Raw genomic sequence first — 7,599 nt, forward strand, 5'->3', positions numbered from 1 at the left:
GTTTGTATACACTTCCTACTGACCCCTTACCGACAATGTCTACCAACACCCTATTAACGGTCTTCCGACAATTGGCCACCGTTATCCAAAAGACTCAAGTACATAGAAAGTCTTTACACTTCTTATCAACCACATACCGACAATGTCTACCAACACCCTATTGACGGTCTTCCGACAATTGGCCACCGTTATCCAAAAGACTCAAGTACATAGAAAGTCTTTACACTTCTTATCAACCACATACCGACAATGTCTACCAACACCCTATCAACGGTCTTCCGACAATTGGCCACCGTTATTCAAAAGACTCAAGTACGAAGAAAGTATAATTCCTACATCAACTTTTGGAAAAGTGTATGCTAACTACACAGTACAACACTTTTACCAACATAGTTTTATCACTTCAAAATCATTTTGTGAACACTATCCTGGAGTGCTGAAAGAATAATAGAAGCAAAATGCAAATTATTACATTTATTGTGCACAAGTGTACATACGCGCTACAACACATGCATGATGCATCAAAATATTTTATGGAGAACAATAGAGGAACAGAATATTGCCTTCGGCACACTTCCCCTCAGTTCATTCTGAGTAACAATGACTGACACACAGCAATTGAAAAACATAACAGGTTTTAATTCACGATGTTTCGGCTGGAGGACCAGCCTTTTTCGAGTATAGTATAGCATTCGAAACAAAAGCTGTGTGCTTCAAATGCTGTAGTACACTTGAAAACGGCTGGCCCTCCAACCAAAACGTCAATTAAATCCCGTTAGGTTTTTCTTACATATATACGAGGTGTTTCAGGGAAGACTAAGTAATTTTCAAAAAACAGGTATTTTGAGATGAATGTATGGCTTTTTCAGCATAGTATTACCAGTGTTGGCAGGCACCAGAAAACTTGTGAAGAGTCTTACGTAGTAAGCTGGTTAGCTAATTTTTATTAATGAACCTTTTCACTATCAGAAACTTCGTTAAAACATTAAGTTGGGCTAGTTGGTAACGGCTTGAAGGAATCATACTTTTAGCGGTAAGAACACACAACACCAAGACACACACACACAGGACACCCGCTAGACTTCAACTATCTTTACTGGACACTTGTACGACATAAATATGTATCACTGAGCACACGCAGGTGCCTTGTCATCGGCATCAGGTCTAACTACGCCCTCCCCTCCTCCAAGGCATACGGTTGCGCCGATAAACAATCCCTTTTTCTGCCAATGCCAGGGAGGGAGTGCTTACACACATGTCACCCGCCTCTTGAATACGAAAGGCCTGGGAGCCGAGAAAAAAGAAAGAGAAATTATCGAAGTCTTTCGTATTCAAGAGGCGGGTGACGTGTGTAAGCACTCCCTCCCTGGCGTTGGCAGAAAAAGAGATTGTTTATCGGCGCAACCGTATGCCTTGGAGGAGAGGGGAGGGTGTAGTTAGACCTGTTGCAGATGACGAGGCACCTGCGTGTGCTCAGTGATACATATTTATGTCGTACAAGTGTCCAGTAAAGATAATTGAAGTCTAGCGGGTGTCCTGCGTGTGTGTATCTTGGTGTTGTGTCTGTTTCTTACCGCTAAGAATATGATTCCTTCACTATCAGAGTTAGGCGTCTAGTTGCCATTAGAGATTTGTAGCAGTTACATGCACTGGAGGGGTTTCTTTCCCTGTGTGCTTTCAAAAGCGCATGTATTTTCGCACGATGCAGCCAAATTTTGTCGACCCACAGCGGCGAAAGTAATCATGTTTTGTACATTCCAGAAACTGATATGGCTACTACGAACAACTGGCTAAAAGTCTCTAACTGCAACCAGTTGCAAACCTGTGTTAGTTAAAAAGTTAATTATCAGAAATTAGTTAACCAGCTTACTAAATACACCTCACCGGCTTTCTGGTGTCTGCTAACACTGGTAATATTTTGCAGCAAAAGCCATATTTTTGAAAACTACTTATTCTTCCCTGAAACACCTGGTGCATATAAATACTGCTCAGTTTCCTGTACAACACAGAAACGAAATAATTTCTTCTGTAACATGAAAGTTCCATGAGCCACATAACAAACCCGTGGAAAAAAACTGCATGCATATACACACATCTCTCCAAAACAGCTAAAAAATCCCACACAGTGAAACAATGCTTACACTGTCTTAAGACCAACATTAAAGGCTGCAAACACTAGCGAATTAAAAGTCAAACAGATGCCAAACATATGCTAAATGTCCCCATGGATGTAGATATTAAGCTATGAGCTGATTTTAATAAAAATGCATCAGCACAGAAATGCTTAAGCAACTTTGTTGGTGCACTATCCTGACACTTGTCCTCAATATCAGGCAGCCTGCTTGTTGTTCATCATCATCATCAGCCTGCCTATGCCCACTGCAGGGCAAAGGCCTCTCCCATGCCTCTCCAATTAACCCTGTCGTTACTTGTCTGCATCACCAGCGGAAGAGGTAGCGTCCTAGTGATGAGACGTGCGCACGAACAGGTAGCCTCCTCCATGGCAGAATGCAGCAGCAAGAGAACTGCACAAGAAAACATTCAAAGTATACAGTTATAGTAACTTCTAATAGAATCAAACAATAGTAACTTCTAATAGAATCAAACACGGAGAAGCAACAATCAGTTAAATGTGCACTAAAAGGCAGCACTCCGAGCGAGTTTGATAAGGCTGCTGAGTAATAGCATAAGCAGCAGTCACAAGACTAGAACTAAATGCAATGCGTCCTTGAACAAGAAAAAGCTATAACATGCTGTTGTGTTCAATTCTGCCCCCACATTCGAAGACTGAATGATATTCACAGGAACTGACATTAACGTGTTACACCTAATTAGGCTACCACGAAGAGATATTTAGCCATTCCAGTCATATGAAGATAACATGCAGGCCATCAAATATGAAAATTATTTTGTGTTTCTGATTTGTCTGCACAAAAATTCAGGCAGCTTTTGTTTTCAAAAGTGATGGCACAAAGACATTGCAATATAATGCACATGTTGCTGTAGATAATGTATCATTTGGAGCTATACCAGGTGTTAGGGGAAAATGTATGAACAAAGAGTACAAAGGTGAGCAAGTTCGTCGGGGCAAGAGTGGCACACTCTAAAGCAAATGAATCAAAATATTAAGGCACACACTGCGTCAGATACAATACTTGTAAGTGAAGCTGCATAGAATTACAATGCAACACACTCAGCAAAGCAAAATGTTGACTTTAAAGGGTAAGCATTCCATTTGCTGTGAACGAAAACATGAATTCCGCCGCCTATCCGATTTGAGCGTGTGAAAGAGAAACTAGAATAATTGGGTAACGAAAAAGAGGAGAGAAGTGTGGAAGGGATGTTAATTTCTGTAAGTATGAATGCATCTATGGTATTCTTAGTGTTGTCAACAACAGCCAAAAATTCATTCCAATGTTTTCGTAAGCTGCGTATGTTTACATGAACTACACTGAATACGTCCACCTTTGGCGAGACTAAGTTACAAAATTCACCAATATTGGCGCAAAGGGAAAAGGTACAGTTCATGATTCAAACTAGTTTATCTAAATCAGTAGAATCATGGATTCGAAAAATAGAAGAGACTTCGGACTTCCTAGCAAAGATTTTTCCATGTTTGACCCACACAAATTTAAAATTACTTGCCTTGCCTTTCTGCTTAGCCTCCCAGAGCAGTTTCCTGTTTGATGTGGTGAGGTTGTCGTTAAAGTACATTTCAGATAGCTCTCCCTTTTGCACTAGGGGCGTAATCTGGCTTCGATGACTCATCCATTTTTCTTTTGCAGCGACAGAAGTGAATCTCACCAGCAAAATTGGTTTTTTTCCTTTTTTCTGCGGAAGACAATGAGCTGCTTCGATATCTGAATCAATTAGCTCAATTTTCAGCTTCTCTGCCAAGTTCTTTAGTGCCTCAGACACCTGCTCACCTTGCTTAAGAGAGAACCCCTGTATTTCTAAGTTCTGCAGCCTACTGTATTGTTCCATGTCATTAATCTCTTTCTGAAGGTGCAGTAGCTGTTCATTTTGGCCCGTCACTGTGGTGCTCAGAGTAAGCACTTCATCTTGAAGCTTCTGGATTGTGGTCTGCTGTTCAGCAGTGGATTTAACTAAGTCATCATATTTCTCAGAGAAAAAAGAAATAGAGGCGTGTATACCTTTAACTGATTCTCCCAGCGACTCAACATTAGATTTCAGCAACAACAACTCATCCACTCTGCGAGAAAGTGAGCTGATGGCGTCCTTAATTGGCAACAAGCTCTCTATCTTGGCAAAGAGCTCCTCAAGAGTTCTTGACGAGCTAGCCTTTTCATTTTCTGAATCTGTACCACTCTGTAAGCCACTGCGGACAGCACCAGTCAGCGTATGCTTCAAACCCTCTTTCGGCAGCAGACTTTGCCGTAACCCCTGAACATTTTTTTTTATAATGAAACACCTTATCACAACCCGAACATGTTAAGTAATTGCCTTCGGAGGGTAATGCTTCCGAACATTTGAAGCAAGTTGACATGGTCACAAAATAAAACGATTAAACAGAACGCAGTCGGTGGTGGGCAAAAGGCAAATCTGAGAGTGCAAAAAATACAACTCTCACCTGCAATAAAGCTGTGATCAGCTCCAGCCAAACGCCCGCCACCGACTGCGCGCAGTGCTCGTTGACAGCGCCTTTTATCCTCCTGGAATTCGGCGGGGGCGGGGCAGGAAGCGCTCAGCACGATGCCCTGGTGATAGTGACCACGCTGCGCAGTGGTTTTCCAGGCATGCTCCGTCTTGCTTCAAAGATGATATGCATCGCAGGTGATACCATCCGCTTGGTCCTTGTAGTTCTGCAATAAAGCTGTGATCAGCTCCAGCCAAACGCACGCCACCGACTGCCAAATACCTCGAGAAAGTAAATTAAGTTATTTACACAGCTTATTACAAACCTTGATGGCACGGGAGAAAGGCAACATCAAATGCATCGGTTCAAGTAAAGCCAGGGGTCTTGTTAAGGTCACAGCAATATTTCTTGACTTAGGCTCAGCTAGTGTAATGCAATCAGTAACTGAACGTCGGCATGAATAAAAATAACAATGCACCAATACTCAATTCCAAATGAATTTCAACTGTACAGTGCAGTCAGTTGTGACAAAGGGAGTGTGAAAGAAAACCTCAGCAATGCTCATGACATCGAATAAGCACCTTTCTTCTGTACAGCTAAAATATAAGCTTTACAGGGTTTCATGTAATGCAAGGATAACCTGGTAAGGTATCAATTATTGATGCTAGCAACACCTATGCTTCTAAAGCAGAGTGCTCCACTTGAACGCCAATATTCAATTATGCATTGCCCGTTAGGCCATGCCTATCACATCACTGGTTCACTTCAAACATGCCATACCTTGTAAGAGGTAGGTACTGCTGAAGTAAACCTATAAAATTTATTTGCTGCTTTTAGACTGCTGTATAAAGGTCATGAAGCAGATAATTGTTTTAATTTGGTCTATACTGTGGTCAAGATTTCCAAGCACGAGAGGCATGAGGGAAAAAACTATAAAAAGCATTTCACACTATATAACACAATGCACTTGACTAGGGGAGTGCTTTCATGATGCCCGCAATATCTTTTCCCTTTCTCTTGGTCCTCTTTTAAAAGAAAAAAAAACGAAAGAGAGAGGGAGCCTGGAGCGGAAGATTTTTGGCAGGCTAAAAAAGACAAGGAAAATATACCCACTTGTCTACCTATCCTTTTACAAGTGGCACATGCTTGATATCCAGTGTCAATGGCTGATAGGCTGAACCAGCAGGTCTTGATGTCATTTGCCTCTGGTTGAGGTAGCATTGGCTCGATGACAGATGAAAGCTGGTGCAAAAGTAGCGTGATGATACCGGTGGAGCAGCTGTACAGGGCTTGACTGCGGGTGCATTTGAAGAAAGGCTGCATTAGAGCCATGCTTTCATAAACATCACAGAAGGCACATCCCATTACAACCTCTAGCTGTTCAGTCCAATGTGTTCATGAGTGGAGGCTAATGATTAATTACCTATGCCTCCAATAGTTAGCAAAAAAATGGTTTACAAAGCTTGTCATACTTTTCTTAAAGCTATTATTCGCGAATCACGTTATACTTTTATCGCTTCAGACTGAAAATGAGGGAATGACATAAATGTAGTGAACGTAAAAAAATAAAATGACAACAAACCTTCCATTGTGCGATTACCTCAGCTACACTGCAATGGAATGGTTCTGCTATTTTTAATCGTCGTTTCGTTGACCAGAACTATCAAGAAACACAGCACTTGATGTGACTGCGACGTAGAACGGGCAATGCTCCTTATCCAGTAAACACTCAGGCAGCAGAATCAAAAGACGCACGCCGCTACAAGCACTTTTCGTTCTTATGGTCTCCTTTTCACGCGCTGCTCCTGTTCACTCGGAATAACGAATCAAGCAGCACCCCATAGTTCTCGGCGTGCAACCAAATTCGATCACATAACTCGTGCGCCGAGGAGCTGACCCAAAGAGCGTGAGGCGGCGGGTTGAAAGTTGCATAGTTGGCAAGCGAGCGTGTCAGAACACCTTCTCTCTGCAAACGATCGCGTGTTGCCCGCATTTTGCACCTCACTGCGAACAAGGCGTGAAGACCAATCCAAATGCATTCGCAGCCCTCAATCATACCACCGACACATCGCAGAAGTCATTTTCCAGTTCTGTACTTACATTTGTCAACGTTCACGGCAAGCCGTTTCTTCTATCGGGCATCGGGCGCCGGCCGCTCTCGGCGTGGTTGCGTGCAGTACGTCAGAGCAGTTTTTGAGCACTGCGTGCGCGTAAGAACGTCTTCCGCAGCACTGGAGCCATCTGTCACCTTCCGAGTTCAGTCACACTACCACAACACTAACGAGGCAGCACATTTAACACAAACAAACTGAAGAAACGCACCCAGAACTTCACAACCGTCGCACCCGCCAACAAAGAGTCGTTTCAGCGTCCTAAAAAAGATAGCGTAGCGCGCGGCCAACATGAGACTCGCAATCCGCCGCCAGCGAACGGAAAGGTGGCGCTAATGTCGCCTAACTTTACACGCATTAAAAAAAGAATCGATAAAGCCCTTTTTGCCACAAACTTGTTGCATTAAACGACAAAATATTTTGTTTCAATTACAAAGTCAGCAAATTGGAATGATTGAGGTGAAAAAATGCGACTACTCACAACCATCTGTTTCTGGCGGCGCTGCGAACGAAAGCTTGGAAAACCGGGCAGCATGCCGGGCAGCTACAGGCGACGCATCTGGGGCCAGGAAAGCCGCAGCCGCTGCACGGCTGCACTGTCTGCCTTGTTCTAAGGCTATAACTCAGCTCCCCGTAACTGCGTCGCAGAATAAGGAATGATGATGATGTTGCCAAACGCTACTGGTTTCGGTTTTTATTTTCGCATATTGTGTGGCTTAGCGTACTCTACACAGCTTGGCTCATGCGATTTAGTGTACGTGTGTGTGTGTACGCCGCTCTAGCGTGACGCGCGAAACTTTCAAGGCTGCGCTGCAGCATCGCCTCTGTTTTGTGTGTGTTTATATCACGTCATTGGACACCTTGCACGCTCTTTGCTCGAGCGAGCCCCGC

The 7,599-nt window shown here is 43.2% G+C and overlaps 1 long non-coding RNA gene across 2 annotated transcripts; it reads right to left on the reverse strand.

Moving 5' to 3' along the window:
• Positions 1-1,516: 1,516 nt before the first annotated feature.
• Positions 1,517-6,978, reverse strand: LOC149357038 (uncharacterized). Of its 2 annotated transcripts, none has more exons than XR_016291778.1 (4): positions 6,698-6,978; positions 5,711-5,914; positions 4,592-4,823; positions 1,517-2,525 (listed from the first exon to the last, which is right to left on the reverse strand). It is a non-coding gene; the product is annotated as an uncharacterized LOC149357038 (long non-coding RNA). The 2 variants fall into 2 exon arrangements; XR_016291777.1 differs by having other exon boundaries at positions 1,518-2,525; positions 5,711-5,891; positions 6,698-6,977.
• Between the last annotated feature and the right edge of the window lie 621 nt (positions 6,979-7,599).

This window comes from Amblyomma mixtum, chromosome 3, assembly GCF_055824585.1.
Source record: "Amblyomma mixtum isolate Tamu chromosome 3, ASM5582458v1, whole genome shotgun sequence".
Lineage (NCBI taxonomy): Eukaryota > Metazoa > Arthropoda > Arachnida > Ixodida > Ixodidae > Amblyomma > Amblyomma mixtum.